The following is a 20731-nucleotide window of genomic DNA, read 5'->3' on the forward strand; positions in this document are numbered from 1 at the left end:
ATTTTAGTGTATCATCAGAGTGCTGTTAGAGAAGAAATCCCAAAGATAAAAAAAACCAATGGGGAAAAATCATATTGAATAAAATACTCTTACTTTCTTTCATCTTCTCTGTCCCATGGACAGCAAAAGTAGAATGAGCAACCAATGAGAGAGAAGCCCTAGAAAAATGGCCCAGGAAAATTTGAGAGATCTTTTCTATGAAAGACTAAAGCTCTGTGTTTAGTACAGAATTTACTTTTATTGGCTTTTAAAACTGTGTGGCAGAGAATTTCAGAGAGCAAAACCAAGAAGAAATAAAATCGGAGCCCAGGCCTGAGGAACCAGTTGATAAGAATCTGCAGTCAGCAGCATTTTGCTGCGAGAAGGGATCCCAAACATGAAATTCTCAAAACGATAACTTAGCAGTTGCTGAATTCTAACACTCAGGCCTGTCCCATAGTGTGGGAATTTGCCTTTTGTTTGGTGAGATTATTAACACAGAATAAAGAAAATTTGCAGTAAAATAAGTAGCTGTCAACAAAGCTGTGAATGAGGAAATGAATTAGCAATTGGGGGAAGTTTGATTATTTCCCGGGCCTGTTGTATTTGACTTCATGCCCTAAAGGTGAGTTCCACCATTGCTGCTGACTGTGGAAACCCAAATTCCTCATGTGATTGATTTTGACAGAAATATGGATGTTTTCATTGAGACTGTTAGAAACATCATGAAGTGTTCCCAGTGCCGGAGGTCTCTAAGGCTCTATAGGATGGAGATAAAGTCTAAGTTCTGTTTGGCTCCCTGTTCGTCTCTCCAGGTTCACTTGCTTAGAAATTTCATTCATATCAACTCTTTGGCCAAACTCTTTTGTGATCTCATGGATTGTAGCCCACCATGCTCCTTTGTCCATGAAATTTTCTAGACAAGAATACTGGGGTGGATTGGGATTTCCTCCTCCAGGGGATCTTCCTGACCCAAGGATCAAACCCGCATCTTCTGTGTCTCCTGCATTGGAAGGCGGATTCTTTATTTCTGAGCCACCTGGGAAGCCTCATTTATATCATGTTCCCAGATATTCTTCTAAAGAGGCAGAATGGTACTGTAAAGAGAGGAAAGGCTTAAATTCAGAATACCTCGTTTCTTTGGTCAAGTGACTTCACTTATCTGAGACTTGCTTTCCTCCTTTTAGAAATGAGGCTACTATGGCCATACTTCTTAAATCATTGTCAGAGTTAAAATGATTAAATACAGTTCACGTTACAGTCCTGGGCCTTTGGCAGCCATGCAGTGTTAGTTAGTTTCATTTAATAGCCTAGCTCCTGCTCTTTCCAGTTTGGATGAGATGAATCAACACTCACTGTTGCTGCTCTAACCTGATTCCTGAGCTTCAGTTCTACCTTGTTCAGCATTTCATTAGCTACTTCCATTTGAGTACTTGACTGTCCTCTCACAGCTAGCGTATCTGATCTATCACAGTACACATTTCCCATCCACTGACTTCTCTCAGCGGCAGTACAGTTGTGGCCAGTACTCAGGTGGGAATCTGTGTCATCACTGAATTTTCCTCTGCTCCTTTCTTCTGCCTCTCTTCATTAAATACACACGCATTCTCTCTCTCTCTCTCTCAAAGTTTTGAAATTGTGAATTCTTATAATTTATTGCTTCTCTTCTTTTCACAGCAGTTTGTAAGTCCTCCTCAGACAGCCATTTTGCCTTTTTGCATTTCTTTCTCTTGGGGATTTGATCCCTGCCTCCTCCACAGTGTCACAGTGGGTCCCATCACTTCATAGCAAGTAGATGGGGAAGCAATGAAAAGAGTGACAGACTTTATTTTTGGGGCTCCAAAATCACTGCAGATGGTGACTGAAGCCATGAAATTAAAAGACGCTCACTCCTAGGAAGAAAAGTTATAACCAACCTAGACAGCATATTAAAAAGCAGAGATATTACTTTGCCAACAAAGGTCTGTCTAGTCAAGGGTATGGTTTTTCCAGGAGTCGTGTATGGATGTGAGAGTTGGACTATAAATAAAGCTGAGAGCCAAAGAATTGATGCTTTTGAACTGTGGTGTTGGAGAAGACTCTTGAGGGTCCCTTAGACTGCAAGGAGATCCAACCAGTCCATCCTAAAGGAAATCAGTCCTGAATATTCATTGGAAGGACTGATGCTGAAGCTGAAACTCCAATACTTTGGCCACCTGATGCGAAGAACTGACATTTGAAAAGACCCTGATGCTGGGAAAGATTGAGGGCAGGAAAAGGGGACGACAAAGGATGAGATGGTTGGGTGGCATCACCGACTCAATGAACATGAGTTTGAGTAAACTCTGGGAGTTGGTGATGGACAGGGAGGCCTGGCGTGCTGCAGTCCATGGAGTCGCAAAGAGTCGGACATGACTGAGTGACTCTACTGAACTGATAGTTTATTGCAACTATTATATCTCAATCTAAGTCCTTTGTATTACTTCCATAAGTATTTGAATTCAGTTTTCTGTTGACCTTTGTAAAGTTCCATTTCATCCTAGTAAATGCCAGATATTTTTGGCTACCTAACATTCTTTATCAAGCTAAGGGAAAAGATGGGCAATCTTCTACTTAGGAAGGAAACGTCTATGAGAACTAGCTTTAGAATAGTATTTTTATAAGTCAGTATACTATAAAAATTGTACAATGTTCACTTTAAACGGACAGTTGTCACTCTGTAATTAATATTTGCTTACCCACTATTTTACATCGCATAGGTAGACTCAGCATGGTGATATTAGGGTTATTATTAAACTTCATAGGAAAATGTCCCAAGAACACATCTAGAATCTGAATCCTGGGGTGGAACAAACCACTGGAAAGGTAAAGAATGCTGCCTTCTTTGAGAGCCAAGTAAATTGTCACCAGATTTTTCAATTGTCCTGTGAATGATTGTATAAAGGCTCTATCTGTTTTGCTTCTGATGCTCCTTTGCCTCCAAATTGTCAAAAGGCCACTTCAGTTTCCCTGTGACTTAAAATTTGGCAGAGCCATTCAAATATTCCCCAAATAAATATCAATTGCTGTGCAGAAAATATTATAGTTGTAAAATAAAAGAGTCTATATATCTGGGGACAGAATTTTTACATTAGTGAGAAAAATATATACACACAGGTAGATACAGTGTGTGGGTATGTAAGTGTAAATATATATGCAGACAGATATACATATATATGTAATTGAAAAGATATTATGTGAACATTTTTTCTTTTTTTTCAATTACATACATATGTATTCTTGTTGTTGTTCAGTCTCTCAGTTATGTCCAGTTCTCTGCGACCCCACGGACTGCAGTACACCAGCCTTCCCAGTCCTTTACCATCTCCCAGAGTTTGCTCAAACTCATGTCCATTGAGTTGGTGATGCTGTCCAACCATCTCATCCTCTGTCATCCCCTTCTCCTCCTGCCTTCAGTCTTTCCCACCATCAGGGTCTTTTCCAATAAGTCGATTCTTTGCATCAGGTGGCTGAAGTATTGGAGCTTCAACTTCAGCGTCTATCCTTCCAATGAATATTCAGGTTTGATTTCCTTTACGATTGACTGGTTTGATCTCCTTGCAGTCCAGGGAACTCTCAAGACTCTTCTCCAACACCAGAGTTCAAACGCAGCAATATATGTATATATGTCTGCCAAAGATATTATATCAACTACCTTTTGGCTTCCATGGTGGCTCAATGGGTACGGAATCCGCCTGCAATGTAGGAGACACAGGAGATGTGGGTTTGATCCCTGGGTAAGGAAGGTCCCTTGGAGGAGGAGATGACAACCCCATTCCAGTATTTTTGCCTGGGAAATCCCATGGGCAGAGTAGCCTGGCAGCCTTCAGTCTATGGGTCACAAGAGTTGGACATGACTCTGCAACTAATCCAGTGTTATGTGAACCAGGCAGCTCTGAGGCTATGATGTGTCTACTTTGCTTCTGTCTGAATTACTTCTCGAGAAGATTTGACCAAGACAAAAAGTACCTTACCGTTTTTTTTTCCCCCTATAAGGCTTTTGTTAAGCACTCTTAAGTTCTAAGAAGAGTCCATTCCTTTGCTTCCCTCAACAGATGGATTTTATTCATTAGAAAATAAATGCAAAGTGACAATTAGAGTCATAGAAAAGTATCTCCATTTTTATTCTGGGACAGTGTGATTCAATGGTTATTGAATCCATTGTAGAAAATGGCAACCCACTCCAGTATTCTTGCCTTGAAAATTCCATGGACAGAGGAGCCTGGTGGGCTACAGTCCCCGGGGTTGCAAAGAGGCAGAGATGACTCAGCGACTGAGCACAGAGCATGTTGTAAATGGTTACAGTCCTATTTTATCTGGCTGAAATTTAATACAGGGGTCCTTTTTCCTGTGCAAAGGTTTATCAACTTTGGTTTTCAGTCCATCTGAACAGGGGGAGACTTGGTAGGAATCAGCCAGATGAGAAGTAAAATTGTGGTTGAGTAGGTGTTTGTGAGGGTTTTTTCAACCAAGAGACTGTCTAGTTAAGGTTGTTTGCAGTGTCATCATGTTTTACTGTATAGGGATGCATATTCAGAAGAAATGGAACTGAAGGTCAGTTTAGCTGGGACATTTGTTTGGTGGAAACATTAGGTCATGTTCTCAGTGCTAAAAAAACTGACGTCAGATCTACAATATTGATGAAGCCCGCATGTCTCTGCTGTTATATTCTTGTGTAGACACAGACAGTAGTTTTGAAATTTCCTGTTAGCTGCCATTCAGTAGTCATCCAGAAGGTATATGTGACTTCCAGCTTCACTGGAGGGAGCTAACTACTAAAGGAGTGGATAGGCAATGGTGCTGGGTTCTAGGTATTTAGGATGATTAGGTTTTAGTTTTAGTTCTGCAGGAGTCTGGGGTGTTCAAAGATTAACTTCTCCCTGGCTTTTATGAAAGCAAAATTAGTTAGGGGATACTTAGTGTAGGGGGGTTTATTATTTAAGATAAACTGGCACAGGTGGAGGCTGCTGCTTTAAGATCTGTGTAAAGAAAGGAACAAAGTTTTGGCATGAAGAGTAGGACAAGTAATTAAAATAATTTTGTCTTCTGATTTTAAAATTTAGGTTATGTTTGCAAAAATTTTTTTGAATGACCGAGTAAACATTTCTGTGGTTAAATGTTATGACTTCCTTCAAGGATATCTTGGAATATTTTCAGTTTTGTAAAAAGTATTTATTACTGTTGTTTTCGAAATACATTTTTTGGACCATTTATTTGGTCATCCTTCCTATATTCGTTTTATGTATTTTAAGTAGCCTAATTTTGCCAGGTTCTTAATTGTCGATGATGTTAAATATGATTTAGAGAGCTTAATCAACGTTAATTTGATCAACTTAGAAAACCCTTTGTTTTGGTAGGTATAACTTAATTGTAGTTGTAGTGAATTATTAGAATTTTCCAAATTTCTCTAGTCAACTGGAGGCTGACAGATGGCACGAGAGGTGCCGGCACTAAAGTGGGTGGAGACAGTCGGGTGGACTACTCTGTATAAATTCTCAGGAAGGCTGTGCCTTAGGATGGCGTTGGTTAGCCGATGCCACCTTTCAGCTGTGAGCCCCTGGGAACACATATTTGGATAATAAGCACATCTTGTACTGGTCTACTCTCCACCTGAAAGAAAAAAAAAGTCTTTTCTAAACTAGAAACTGGTTGGCATGAAGGAATTTTAAAAATTTAGATCCCTTTCTGTGTTTTGTAACAAGAAGAAACTTAGGAACAGTAAAAAAAAAAAAAAAAAAAAGCTTTCTTTCATAAAGTTGTGTAGGAATTGTGTTTAAGAATCCTTCTCAGATGTGATTTCTGATGCTCTTTAGTCTATCACGTAAGTTATCAAGGGGCCAGGTTTTTTTATCCTTAGTTGACTGAAGTTTTTGTTAGCCTCTCTTGTGGTCACCAGGGAGTATAATACTGGTAGTACCTTTTTCAGATCGCAGCTGTCAAGAGGGTCATCTGAAAGCTCCTTTTGGAATCATCCGAAACAGTAGCTTTCAACGTGAGACATGTTCATTTCTCTGTTTTCTACTCCTATTTGCTTTTGTTCACCACTTACATAATGATAAATATTTATAAAAGGCAATAAAATACATTTGCTAAAATTTATTATATTTATTAAAATTTACTATTTTAATAAAGTAGCAAACTAGTAAAAGATAAAGTCACAACATTTCTGATATAAAAATCACTTCAAAAAAAAAAAAACCTACATAGGCTTTTACTTAAACTGTAGAAGACACTAAAGTGCTAAGAGTCTGAATCGTAGCCTGAATCTGCTTAGATATTAATGATCAGAGAGGTGTTTTTTCCGCCAACAATGGAAAAGAGAGTTCAGGAGACAGAACTGACCAAAGCAATTTTCCATCCAAGTTTATGTAAAGCCAGTTGTGAAACTGTCAAAAAAATATTTTCCAGGTCCAAAAAGTAAAATAGAGATTCTGATTTATTTGGATCTGGCAAGATTTTCATAAAACATTCTTTAATACCACTATCAGATGAGATTACGTGCTCAGTCATTTCAGTTGTGTCTGACTTTGCAAACCCATGGACTGCAGCCTGCCAGGCTCCTCTGTCCATGGGATTCTCCTGGCAGAAATACTGGAGTGGGTTACCATGCTCTTCTCCAGGGGATCTTCCCACCCAGGAATTGAACCCAAGTCCCGTGGCTCTCCTGCATTGCAGGCATATTCTTTACTGCTGAGCCACAAGGGAAGCCCCATCAGATGAGATTGAGGACAGTATATTCTTTCTTACTGCGTAAACATAGCTGATCATGTAATAGGCACCAGAGAAATGTTTAATTTTTAAAAGCAGAAGAAAATTGGCTACAAATCTAAATGGAAATTAGAAATTGAGAAACCAAGCAAACTCTTTTACTTGATAAAACAGTTTATCACTTTCCACAACAAAATGATTTTATGGTAATTATCTGGATGATTACTCTAAGACTCTACTTTCCTCTGACAATGTAGGCAGTCATTTTATTGGTGCTTTAGAAGAGATAGGAATCTTTTTATGAATTTATTTAAGCAAAAAACATAAATTCCCATGTGGAATTTTAATGCTTTGAAAAACATAAATAAACTTTCAAAAGTGCCTAATTTAGTTCTGGTTCTCAGGAAGTAGCTTATTGACATAACAGATCAGAATACATGATCTTTAAAATACTTCAAAATGTTTAATATTTGAACATGTCAGCAAATAAAAAAAATAGAAAGCCAACATCAATCGACACTTGATACATTCACATCTGGGGAACTGTCACAGAGATGTAAATTGTTTCCAGAAGGTTCCACACTCACCAGGGGCAGAGCCAGGAACAGAATCAATCCAATGTGCAGTTTATCATATACACTTGTTACTCATATGTTCTCATGAATGTGTTAAATAATAAGATGGAAAAATATTAAAAATACACATATACCCAAATATATGTGTTTAATGTTTCTTCCTAATAAAGAACAAATGACAATTGGAAAAATATATTGATTCCTTCTTTTAAATGCTAATGGTTTCTTACTTTAGCTTCACAGGGTACTGAGCCTTTATTGAAGTTAAGTTATAAAAATCTGTGATCTTGTTAAATTTCTTAACAGAACCCATCATGTATGTTTTTCACTTTCACTTCTTGTTCTATATATTTCATCCTGTTAACCCTACTACTAGACTAAGAAGATGTGAGATGTGTTTTTTGTTAAGAACATTTATTTTTGAGGTAAAATTTCTTACAAGACAGAGAGAGCACTTGCTATTCTAATTCTTACTGCCTCCATACTGGGTTTACCTTTTACCAGGCACAGTTTACCTTTGAACAGTATTGATTTGAACTGTGCAGGTCCACTTGTGCAGGTTTGTTTCAGTAGTTAAATGCTATAATACTGCTGCTGCTGCTAAGTCACTTCAGTCGTGTCCAACTCCATGTGATCCCATAGACGGCAGCCCACCAGGCTCCTCCGTCCATGGGATTCTCCAGGCAAGAGGACTGGAGTGGGTTGCCATTTCCTTCCCCACACCATCCTAATTGGTTGAATGTGTGGGTGCTGAGGAACTGTGGGATAGAGGAGGAATCACATATTTGGAGGAATGGCTATAAGTTATGTGTGGATTTTCAACTATACAAAGTGTTGGCGCCCCTAACTCCCACATTTTTCAAGAATCAGCTATGTATGTTTCAGGTCTCTAGTTTATTTATATTTATTTTTGAATGGATTTATGTGTGTGTGAGTGAGTGCTTAGTAGCCAATGAATAACCTAGGGTTTCAGCCCAATTCCCCTTTCTACTCCTTTCTTAGTGAAAGTGTTAGTCACTCAACTGTGTCTGACTCTTTGCAACCCCATGGACTGTAGCCTGCCATGCTCCTCTGTCCATGGAATTCTCCAGGCAAGAATACTGGAATGAGTAGCCATTCCCTTTTCCAGGGGATCTTCCCAACCCAGGGATCAAACCCAGGTCTCCCACATTACAAGCAGATTCTTTACTCCTTTCTTAACCATGTTGCTCTTGTAGCCTTATGGATACCTTGATTTTTTCCTTAGAAAGTTCTAACTTTATCATATGTTAAATGTTTATGATGTCATCACTTTAGGTACATTAAAGTTTTCTCTCTCAAGTTTATACATAGCTTCTGTGGTAGAAGTGCAATCACTTCCACAGAATTCTTCAAATGTTTTCATTTCATTGTCTTTGTATATAGTAAGCCTTGGGTGTTTCCTGTCTAAATCAATAATAAAATCTAAATAAATACTAGTTTAAAATACCTTTAGAACCTTTTAGCAGTTTCAGTCATGACGGGATTCATGTCCAACATAAAGATGAGGAATGATGAAATCATTCTTGTAGGAGGTGTTGAATAGAAAGAATTGACTGTTTTTTTAAGTTTTAGGAGATATTTGCTTCTGGCCAAATGGTTACTGAAAAGTTTGTGTTATGAGATATGGAAATAACCTAAGATTAATTGTGATGGACGTGTAACTGGTGTTGTATAAAGAACTGATTCTCACTGGACATACTTTCTTGTAGTCTTTCTTTTAATGAATAAAGGTTGTTTATTTTCAGATAGAATGATGTTCTAATGAATGTACAAATAGAATGAATTCCAGAGGATTTTTGCTTGGTTTTCTGATTAATATTTTTTTTTTATTGATTAACTACGGGGTTTTGGAGTCACTATTTAACTACCTATTTTATGTAGTTTACTAAACTTGGTCAGATGAGCAAAGTTGTTTGTGAATTTATTTGGCACCACTGTTTTAGTAAATGAGTTTATAGAATTTAATGTGAAATGCACAGAGCAAAGTAAATGAAAGTAGCCGCCTTTATTAAAAGGGTTACATGAATTTTATCTCTAGAAAGGGAAATGAACAATTAGTTTGGTCATTCAGTTTTTCAAAAAATATGCCTGGGGATTTCTTTTATTAGATGTGTGTGTGTGTGTGTGCACACATGCGCATGTGTGTATGCACTGGATTCTATTTTAAACAGTGGAAATGGCCTTTAGTTTATGTTATGCTATTTCTTTACAAAGATGGGACCAAATGTATTTCAGAATCATTTATTATTTTAAAATTACATGTTATGCTTCAGTAATTAATTATAAATTAACTAATACAGATGTTAATATGAACATAGCCAAACCTGGCTTTGTTTATAATATCTAAAATGGTTTTACTTCATGGACAAATATAAATTATATTATTATAAGGGAGATGTTGAATAGAAAGAATTGACTTATTTATTTATTTATTTATTTTTTCCCATTTATTTTTATTAGTTGGAGGCTAATTACTTTACAACATTGCAGTGGTTTTTGTCATACATTGAAATGAATTAGCCATGGATATACATGTATTCCCCATCCCGGTCCCCCCTCCCACCTCCCTCTCCACCCCATCCCTCTGGGTCTTCCCAGTGCACCAGGCCTGAGCACTTGTCTCATGCATCCAACCTGGGCTGGTGATCTGTTTCACCCTAGATATATATGTTTCGATGCTGTTCTCTTGAAACATCCCACCCTCGCCTTCTCCCACAGAGTCCACAAGTCTGTTCTATACATCTGAGTCTCTTTTTCTTTTTTTGCATATAGGGTTATCGTTACCATCTTTCTAAATTCCATATATATGTGTTAGTATACTGTACTGGTCTTTATCTTTCTGGCTTACTTCGCTCTGTATAATGGGCTCCAGTTTCATCCATCTCATTAGAACTGATTCAAATGAATTCTTTTTAATGGCTGAGTAATATTCCATAGTGTATATGTACCACAGCTTCCTCATCCATTCATCTGCTGATGGGCATCTAGGTTGCTTCCATGTTCTGGCTATTATAAAGAGTGCTGTGATGAACATTGAGGTGCACGTGTCTCTTTCGGATCTGGTTTCCTCAGTGTGTATGCCTAGAAGTGGTATTGCTGGGTCATATGGCAGATCTATTTCCAGCTTTTTAAGAAATCTCCACACTGTTTTCCATAGTGGCTGTACTAATTTGCATTCCCACCAACAGTGTAAGAGGGTTCCCTTTTCTCCACACCCTCTCCAGCATTTATTGTTTGTAGACTTTTGGATAGCAGCCATCCTGACTGGCGTGTAATGGTACCTCATTGTGGTTTTGATTTGCATTTCTCTGATAATGAGTGATGTTGAGCATCTTTTCGTGTGTTTTTTTGCCATCCGTATGTCTTCCTTGGAGAAATGTCCGTTTAGTTCTTTGGCCCATTTTTTGATTGGGTCATTTATTTTTCTGGAGTTGAGCTGGAGGAGTTGCTTGTATATTTTTGAGATTAATCCTTTGTCTGTTGCTTCATTTGCTATTATTTTCTCCCAATCTGAGGGCTGTCTTTTCACCTTGCTTATAGTTTCCTTTGTTGTGCAAAAGCTTTTAAGTTTCATTAGGTCCCATTTGTTTATTTTTGCTTTTGTTTCTAAAATTCTGGGATGTGGGTCATAGAGGATCCTGCTGTGATTTATGTCGGAGAGTGTTTTGCCTATGTTCTCCTCTAGGAGTTTTATAGTTTCTGGTCTTACATTTAGATCTTTAATCCATTTTGAGTTTATTTTTGTGTATGGTGTTAGAAAGTGTTCTACATTCATTCTTTTACAGGTGGTTGACCAGTTTTCCCAGCACCACTTGTTAAAGAGGTTGTCTTTTTTCCATTGTATATCCTTGCCTCCTTTGTCGAAGATAAGGTGACCATAGGTTCGTGGATTTATCTCTGGGCTTTCTATTCTGTTCTATTGATCTATATTTCTGTCTTTGTGCCAATACCATACTGTCTTGACTGTGGCTTTGTAGTATAGTCTGAAGTCAGGCAGGTTGATTCCTCCAGTTCCATTCTTCTTTCTCAGGATTACTTTGGCTATTTGAGGTTTTTTTGTATTTCCATACAAATTGTGAAATTATTTGTTCTAGTTCTGTGAAAAATACTGTTGGTAGTTTGATAGGGATTGCATTGAATCTATAGATTGCTTTGGGTAGTATAGCCATTTTGACAATATTGATTCTTCCAATCCATGAACACAGTATATTTCTCCATCTGTTTGTGTCCTCTTTGATTTCTTTCATCAGTGTTTTATAGTTTTCTCTGTATAGGTCTTTTGTTTCTTTAGGTAGATATACTCCTAAGTATTTTATTCTTTTTGTTGCAATGGTGAATGGTATCGTTTCCTTAATTTCTCTTTCTGTTTTCTCATTGTTAGTGTATAGGAATGCAAGAGATTTCTGTGTGTTAATTTTATATCCTGCAACTTTACTGTATTCATTGATTAGCTCTAGTAATTTTCTGGTAGAGTCTTTAGGGTTTTCTATGTAGAGGATCATGTCATCTGCAAACAGAGAGAGTTTCACTTCTTCTTTTCCAATCTGGATTCCTTTTATTTCTTTTTCTGCCCTGATTGCTGTGGCCAACACTTCTAAAACTATGTTGAATAGTAGTGGTGAGAGTGGGCACCCTTGTCTTGTTCCTGATTTCAGGGGAAATGCTTTCAATTTTTCATCATTGAGGGTGATGCTTGCTGTGGGTTTGTCATATATAGCTTTTATTATGTTGAGGTATGTTCCTTCTATTCCTGCTTTCTGGAGAGTTTTAATCATAAATGGATGTTGAATTTTGTCAAAGGCTTTTTCTGCATCTATTGAGATAATCATATGGTTTTTATCTTTCAATTTGTTAATGTGGTGTATTACATTGATTGATTTGTGGATATTAAAGAATCCTTGCATTCCTGGGATAAAGCCCACTTGGTCATGGTGTATGATTTTTTTAATATTTTGTTGGATTCTGTTTGCTAGAATTTTGTTAAGGATTTTTGCATCTATGTTCATCAATGATATTGGCCTGTAGTTTTCTTTTTTTGTGGCATCTTTGTCTGGTTTTGGAATTAGGGTGATGGTGGCCTCATAGAATGAGTTTGGAAGTTTACCTTCTGCAATTTTCTTGAAGAGTTTGAGTAAGATAGGTATTAGCTCTTCCCTTAATTTTTGGTAGAATTCAGCTGTGAAGCCATCTGGTCCTGGGCTTTTGTTTGCTGGAAGATTTCTGATTACAGTTTCGATTTCCTTGCTTGTGATGGGTTTGTTAAGCTCTTCTATTTCTTCCTGATTCAGTTTTGGAAAGTTATACTTCTCTAAGAACTTGTCCATTTCTTCCAAGTTGTCCATTTTATTGGCATAGAGCTGCTGGTAGTAGTCTCTTATGATCCTTTGTATTTCAGTGTTGTCTGTTGTGATCTCTCCATTTTCGTTTCTAATTTTGTTAATTTGGTTCTTCTCCCTTTGTTTCTTAATGAGTCTTGCTAATGGTTTGTCAATTCTGTTTATTGTTTCAAAAAACCAGCTTTTAGCTTTGTTGTTTTTTGCTATGGTCTCTTTAGTTTCTTTTGCATTTATTTCTGCCCTAATTTTTAAGATTTCTTTCCTTCTACTAACCCTGGGGTTCTTCATTTCTTCCTTCTCTAGTTGCTTTAGGTGTAGAGTTAGGTTATTTATTTGACTTTTTTCTTGTTTTTTTAGGTAGGCCTGTAATGCTATGAATCTTCCCCTTAGCACAGTTTTTACAGTGTCCCATAGGTTTTGGGTTGTTGTGTTCTCATTTTCATTCATATCTATGCATGTTTTGATTTCTTTTTTGATTTCTTCTATGATTTGTTGGTTATTCAGAAGCGTGTTGTTTAGCCTCCATATGTTTGAATTTTTAATAATTTTTTCCTGTAATTGAGATCTAATCTTACTGCACTGTGGTCAGAAAAGATGACTGGAATGATTTCAATTTTTTTGAATTTACCAAGACTAGAGTTATGGCCCAGGATGTGGTCTATTCTGGAGAAGGTTCCGTATGCACTTGAGAAAAAGGTGAAGTTGATTGTTTTGGGGTGAAATGTCCTATAGATGTCAATAAGGTCTAGCTGGTCCATTGTGTCCTTTAAAGTTTGTGTTTCCTTGTTCATTTTCTGTTTAGTTGATCTATCCATAGTTGTGAGTGGGGTATTAAAGTCTCCTACTATTATTGTGTTACTATTAATTTCCTCTTTCATACTTGTTAGTGTTTGCCTTACATATTGCGGTGCTCCTATGTTGGGTGCATATATATTTATAATTGTTATATCTTCTTCTTGGATTGATCCTTAGATCATTATGTAGTGTCCATCTTTGTCTCTTTTCACAGCCTTTATTTGAAAGTCTATTTTATCTGATATGAGTATTGCGACTCCTGCTTTCTTTTGGTCTCCGTTTGCGTGGAATATTTTTCTCCAGCCCTTCACTTTTAGTCTGTATGTGTCCCTTGCTTTGAGGTGGGTCTCTTGTAGACAGCATATATAGGGGTCTTGCTTTTGTATCCATTCAGCCAGCCTTTGTCTTTTGGTTGGGGCATTCAACCCATTTACATTTAAGGTAATTATTGATAGGTATGGTCCCGTTGCCATTTATTTTGTTGTTTGGGGTTCACGTTTACACCGCCTTTCTGTGTTTCCTGTCTAGAGAAGATCCTTTAGTATTTGTTGAAGAGCTGGTTTGGTGGTGGTGAATTCTCTCAGCTTTTGCTTGTCTGTAAAGCTTTTGAGTTCTCCTTCATATCTGAATGAGATCCTTGCTGGGTAGAGTAATCTAGGTTGTAGGTTATTCTCTTTCATTACTTTGAGTATGTCCTGCCATTCCCTTCTGGCCTGAAGGGTTTTTATTGATAGATCAGCTGTTATCCTTATGGGAATCCCTTTGTGTGTTATTTGTTGTTTGTCCCTTGCTGCTTTTAATATTTGTTCTTTGTGTTTGATCTTTGTTAATTTGATTAATATGTGTCTCTGGGTGTTTCGTCTCGGGTTTATCCTGTTTGGGACTCTCTGGGTTTCTTGGATTTGGGTGGCTACTTCTTTCCCCATTTTGGGGAAGTTTTCAGCTATTATCTCCTCGAGTAACTTCTCATGGCCTTTCTTTTTGTCTTCTTCTTCTGGGACTCCTATGATTCGAATGTTGGGGTGTTTCACATTGTCCCAGAGGTCCCTGAGGTTGTCCTCATTTCTTTTGATTCTTTTTTCTTTTTTCCTCTCTGCTTCATTTATTTCCACCATTTTATCTTCTAACTCACTTATCCTATCTTCTGTCTCTGTTATTCTACTCATGGTTCCCTCCAGAGTGTTTTTGATCTCATTTATTTCATTATTAATTTTTAATTGACTTTTTTTTATTTCTTCTAGGTCCTTGTTAAACCTTTCTTGCATCTTCTCAATCTTTGTCTCCAGGCTATTTATTTGTAACTCCATTTTGTTTTCAAGATTTTGGATCATTTTTATTATCATTATTCTAAATTCTTTTTCAGGTAGATTCCCTATTTCCTCCTCTTTTGTTTGACTTGGTGGGCTTTTTTCATGTTCCTTTACCTGTTGGATATTTCTCTGCCTTTTCATCTTGTTTAGATTGCTGTGTCTGGAGTGGGCTTTCTATATTCTTGTGGTCTGTGGTTCCTTTTTATTTGACTTTTAAATTCTAGATTTTTGGTGTGGTAAAGAAGTGAACCTGGAGTGGTATTCAAGGTACAAGTATTAGATGAGTAAATAACATACCTATTGACCTTGCCAAGTTATTTCATGTCTCCTAACTTTAGGTCAGAATTTTTATTTGTAAAAGAGTGGGATGTGCTAAAAATATTGTCTATACTACAGGATTTTATGACATCTTTTTACTTTTGTGTGATCCACAGTGGATGTCTTTTACGTAAAGATATGGTAGAGCAATTTTGGATGATTATAGTCATGTTAAATATGAATCAGGTGGTAGGATACTCCTTTTTTGAGCATTTATTGATCGCTTTCTACTTTAATCCTTATCACAAGACTCATGGAGTTTTAAAAATGGCTTCTCTTGTATTTATCTCTCTCTTATTTATCTTCCTGTTCTCATTGTCTAGCTTTTTTGGGTTAAGTCTAGCTCTTCCCTTTTTGCACTTACCCCTCTTTTTTTTTGTCTCTTTAACAAGAGTTGCGAGATTAATTTTTCTCCCCATCTCCCCATCTCTCAAGAAATCTGTCCCTCCATATGTAGCCCGCCTCCGCCCAAAAGTGATTTAATAATCATTAAAACTCACACCAGTGCTGTTTCTTTAATTCATTCTAAACTTGCTTTAAGTGCTGTCCAGGTAGTGCTTCTGGGCTTCCCTGGTAGCTCAGTGGTAAAGAACCCACCTGCCAGGGCAGAAGCCACCAGTTTGATTCATGGATTGGGAAGACCCCCTGGAAAAGGAGATGGCAGCCCACTCCAGTATTCTTGCCTGGAAAATTCCATGGACAGAGGAGCCTGGTGGGCTACAGGCTGTAGTCCATGGGGTCACAAAAGAGTTGAACAGTTCTCAGTGACAAAAAAAACAAAAGTTAGCACTTCACAGGGAACTGTCCTACTCTCTTGATTAATTAATTGCTTAATATAAATTCATATAACATTCATGGAATATCTCTGTCAGGTATTTTTACATATGTATAGCTTATTTAATAACATACTACATTTAAAAACTCTATCTTACTTTAGAAGAATGAGGCATTTCCATATGTGCTAACTTTCTAGATTTTATTATCTTACGTAAGGTAATAATTTTGTTTTGGTATTTTTGTTTTTGTAAATGAAGAGTCTTAATAATATGAACTTAATTAAATGACTAGAATTACCCTGGGAAGTGACCCAGTGGCTGGGAGGTCACTGGACCCTGGTCACTATCTGTCTGCTACCTCAAGGTAAGAACTTTAACTTGGTCTGTTTGAGAAAGGGGCAGTTTAGCCCAGAGTAGAATGTCAGGATAGATCTTCTTAAGTATAAGGGAGAAAGCTGAAATTTGAAAACTGATACTTGAGTGAGGTCTGAGTCTCTGAGGATTAAGAGGAAGAGCATTTCTATTTGGAAAGAGTAGCACATAGAGTGGTTAGACTGGAAAGAGCAAGCGTATCAGAAGCAGAATGAGTTCCACACTGGGGAGAGCTATGAGTGGCCTGCACACATGCAGGGCAAGTTTGACCTCTGTAAAGGAGCACTGCATGGTGGAAAGTGAGGTCAGGTCCACATTGTGTCCATCATTCTGGATGCAGCGCAGAGAATGGTCTAAAGTGGTCCAGAGGGATTCCTTGGTGCATTGACTTCATTTAGAGGCTATTTCAATAAGTCTAAAAATTAATGGTGATGACTAGGACTAGGAGAGTTGTACAGTGAGTGGGCAGAAATGATAGAATCAAGATATAGTTAACAAATAGAAGTGCTTAAGATTTAGTGAATAGGGGCTTCTCTGCTGGCTCAGATGGTAAAGAATCTGCCTGCAGTGCAGGAGACCCAGATTTGATCCCTGGGTCAGGAAGATGCCCTGGAGAAGGGAATGGCTCCCCACTCCGGTATTCTTGTCTGGAGAATCCCATGGACAGAGGAGCCTGGTGGGCTACAGTCCATGGGGTCACAAAGAGTCGGATGTGATTGAGTAACACTTTCACTTTTTTTCTTTAATAAGAAAGGCAATGTAATCTCCAACTTTACATCATGTGAAATTGAGTGAATAAAAGCAAAATAGGTGACATTAGAGAAGGATCTTTTGATTTGCTTCTGAAAGTTGGATAGGCAGATGATTTATCATGAATTTGTTGGCAGAAATATTTGGAAAGATTTCACTCATGTCCAAAAGCTTTTCAGGCGTTTGTTTGTTGGTGTTTTATATGTGTGTGTGTGTGTGTGTGTGTGTGTTTGTATAGAAGTTGTTAATCCTAAAACTTACTTGAGAAGGCAGGCCACTTTCCTCCAAGGTCTCCTTAATAGTGAAAATTTGATAGAATTCAAGGTATAGGCACAATTTAAAATATCTTTCATATTATAATGCTTTTACCAAGTCTTATATAGTGTTTCTATGATGTGTCATGCTTTTTTACAAAATTTTCTCTGTTTTAATGCTGTGCATTCTGAGAAAAAGCAAAAACAATAAAACAAATTCTTGTGTGTGGGTTGCTTCATTAGACAGGAAGATGGTAAGAATATTCCCAAGTTTATGCACTATTCCCTTGGGATAAAAGTCTATAGCTACCTACAGATAGAATACTTTGTCTGTTTTCTAGAAACTCAACTGTTCTTTTATTGAAAGAATGGAAAAGTGATGGAATCAGTGCACAAAGTTTCTTCTTCCAAACACGCTTTGGCTTGAACACTACTTGTAATAAGTTTATATGTGACCCTTTTGAAAAGTATAGTATGATTCAATTTTCCAGGCACCACAGGTTTTATTTTATGTGATTTTGAAGTTGATACTCACTCCAGTCAAATGCTGGGATATTTTATCCACTGATACCTGCTACAGTAGAATGAACCAGTGTTGCCAAAATAATTCTAGTGTCAGTAATGGAAAATTCTTCTTTGGAACGACAGGATTGTTAAGTCAGCATGTCTCTTTTGAGTACTATGAGTATTATACCCATTTCTTGATCCTTTCAGAAATAACTGTACCTGTCTTTTTTAAAAACTTAATGTGTTTATGGTAATAACTCAGTTCTTAGATTTTGGCTCAACCAGTGAGAATATAACTGATCTTGTGTTTCTTTCTTCCCATTTGTAAGAAATGCAACACTCACTACATTTATAATTCTCAAAACCCAACTCTCACCCCAAATATGGCCTGTTAATACATATTATTAGTATAATTATGTTAATGTTAGTAATAACAGACACATTGAATGTTTGAAACAATGAGTCACCATCCTTTTCTTTTAAAATAAATGATCCCATTTAATCCTCAGAGCAGTCCTAAGAGTTGATTATCACAGATGTTATTATCCTCAGTCCAAGAATAAGTGCTGTGCTCATTTCACTTTATCACATGACGTTTATCAGGGATGTCAATACTTGCCCTTTCGAGTAGCAATAGGTTATTAAAGAAGCAAAGGATCTTAGAAATAATTTAATAGAGTGCTCTCATTTTACAAGAGATAATTGGGCCATTTTCTTTCCTTTGATCCAAGATCAGTTTTTTATATTAGGTGAGGCAAGTTTTTCTTGTAAAGTTTTAGTTGCTCAGTTGTGTCCGACTCTGTGACCCCATGAACTGTAGCCTGCCAGGCTCCTCTGTCCACGGAATTCTTCAGGCAAGAGTACTGGACCCCTGTGGTCTTGGTCGCAACGTTTCCATTCTGCTGTGGTGCAAAAGCAGTCATAGACATACATGCCGTAGATATTTGACAGAGATGACAAGGAATGGGTGTGGCTGTGTTTCTGTGCAGCTTCATTCACAGAAAACAGGCAGGAGGTTGGAGACCCATGGGCTATGGTTTCTTGAACTTTGGCTTATATTTTCAACCTGAAATGATCTGTTTGCCACAGTTACTTAGTACCTTTATGAAAAATATCTGTTTGACCTTCTTTATTGGGGCTTCCCTGGTGGTGCTAGTGGTAAAGAACCCACCTGCCAATGCAGGAGATGTAAGAGATGTGGGTGTGATCCCTAGGTCAGGAAGATCCCCTGGAGGAGGAGGGTACGGCAACCCACTCCAGTATTATTGCCTGGCAAATCCTATGGACAGAGGAACCTGGTGGGCTTTGGTCCATGGGATCACAGTCAGATACAATTGAGGTGACTTAACATTCATGGCTTTCTTTAATAGACATATACTCTCTGGGTCCGGTCACCAAGTCTCGTGATATAAAGTATTGCTTATGTGCCAATTCCTATGTTTTTGCATCTAATCTTCATTATTCCTCCATTTTGACAAGGATGTTTAAGTGCATGACGTTTAAAAAGTTTGAATTCATCTTTTTCCATCCAAGAACTACCCCTCCCAAAAGTGTCTCTTTTGTTTTCAGTTTTGACCTCATCATAGCTAACATGGCAGATTTTGCTAATTGCAAATCTACACCATGACTCTCCTTGTCAGGAAGGAATTTTTTTTCCCCCTGTATCCTTACAGATTCTTTTGTCTGGTCTAATATTTGACACAAGACAGATTAACAGAAGGAAAAAAATTAATTTTTTATGTACAAGGGTCTCAAGAGTGATCAATGCAGGCTGTTGATATATCCTTTTAGACAAGGAAATAATAGTAATACATTTATGAAGAACTGACTAGATAAAGAAATAGTCTTGAGTACTAATTAGTGAAGACACTAAACAGAGTCTGCGGGCCCTGAATTCCCCATCTCTGGCTGTGAGAATGTCTCTACCTCCTGGTGCAGGGAAGGTAGCTTTCCCCTGGGAAATTGATTTCCAGGGGGACATGGAGGAGGCTCAGAGGGTCCTGTACCCATTGTTTCTCAAGTGACTTTAATTCATAACAGTCCGTATGTCACAGTGGTGTATTTTGGGGTGGCCTGCCCTGAACCCCATCATTATCTAAACCTTCCAGGCGCTCCTCATCCCCTCTTGGACAAAACTCAGTCAGATCATAAAGCCTTAGTCTGGTCTGGCTCTTGCTTGATTTTAGCATCCTGATTCTTCTTTCTTCACAGAGCAGTTTGCCCTCAGATAATATAAACTACTATAGTTCTGTACGTGTACCTTGTTACCCGACACATCTCTGTTCCCCTGGTGAGTTTTTCTACCCAAGACACCATTTTTCTAGAGCTTGCTTGCTTGACTCATATTATCCATAAAGTATGAGTGACAATATTTCCCTCTTGGAACTCTTCCTTTATACTCATGTGCTCCCTTTTTCAAGACAGCTTGTGTAGGCATTCAGAAATGTTTATTGACTTGAACTTGCCTTGACATTTTCACTTAAAAGTAGGCATATGAAAACAGAATCAATTATTCTTCAAAATTCAAAGTATTATGATGGACTTTTGTAGTGGTTTGCCCCAATGTATAGGGTGCTTTTACTTGTGAACTCCAAAAATAACTTCTTTAAAAAAAAAAATCAGAAATGCTGATCTAAGTGGCCTGCAGACAGTCTTAATAATAATTGTTGCTTAAGCAGTAATAAATTTTACCATGTAAGATGAAATTTTGACCAGACACTAAAATGTATAATGTACTAAACACAATGAAATCACACACCCTCTTTGTTTCACTTCTTCAGTGATGTGTATTTTCTGTCAATTTCTCTCAGTTTTCTCCAGCAGAAAATTATATCAATAAATAAATGAAGAGTTAAATGCTTCAGATAATACTAGCTAAACAAATCAGTCCTTCATATTATGATTGCTTTTAACCTTTGGTTCTTAGAATTTGTTACAGATGATATAGATGTTACTTAAGTTAACTGTAGTTGTATATAATGCTTCAGATGATTGAAACATAATACAGCAGTG

At 37.5% G+C, this 20731-nt stretch overlaps 1 protein-coding gene across 3 annotated transcripts in view; it reads left to right on the forward strand.

The window, feature by feature from the left end:
- Positions 1 to 20731, forward strand: part of CRPPA (CDP-L-ribitol pyrophosphorylase A) — a 336123-nt gene that overhangs the window by 179159 nt on the left and 136233 nt on the right. The gene's annotated exons all lie outside the window — the stretch shown is intronic.

This window comes from Odocoileus virginianus, chromosome 1 (assembly GCF_023699985.2).
Source record: "Odocoileus virginianus isolate 20LAN1187 ecotype Illinois chromosome 1, Ovbor_1.2, whole genome shotgun sequence".
NCBI classification, from domain to species: domain Eukaryota; kingdom Metazoa; phylum Chordata; class Mammalia; order Artiodactyla; family Cervidae; genus Odocoileus; species Odocoileus virginianus.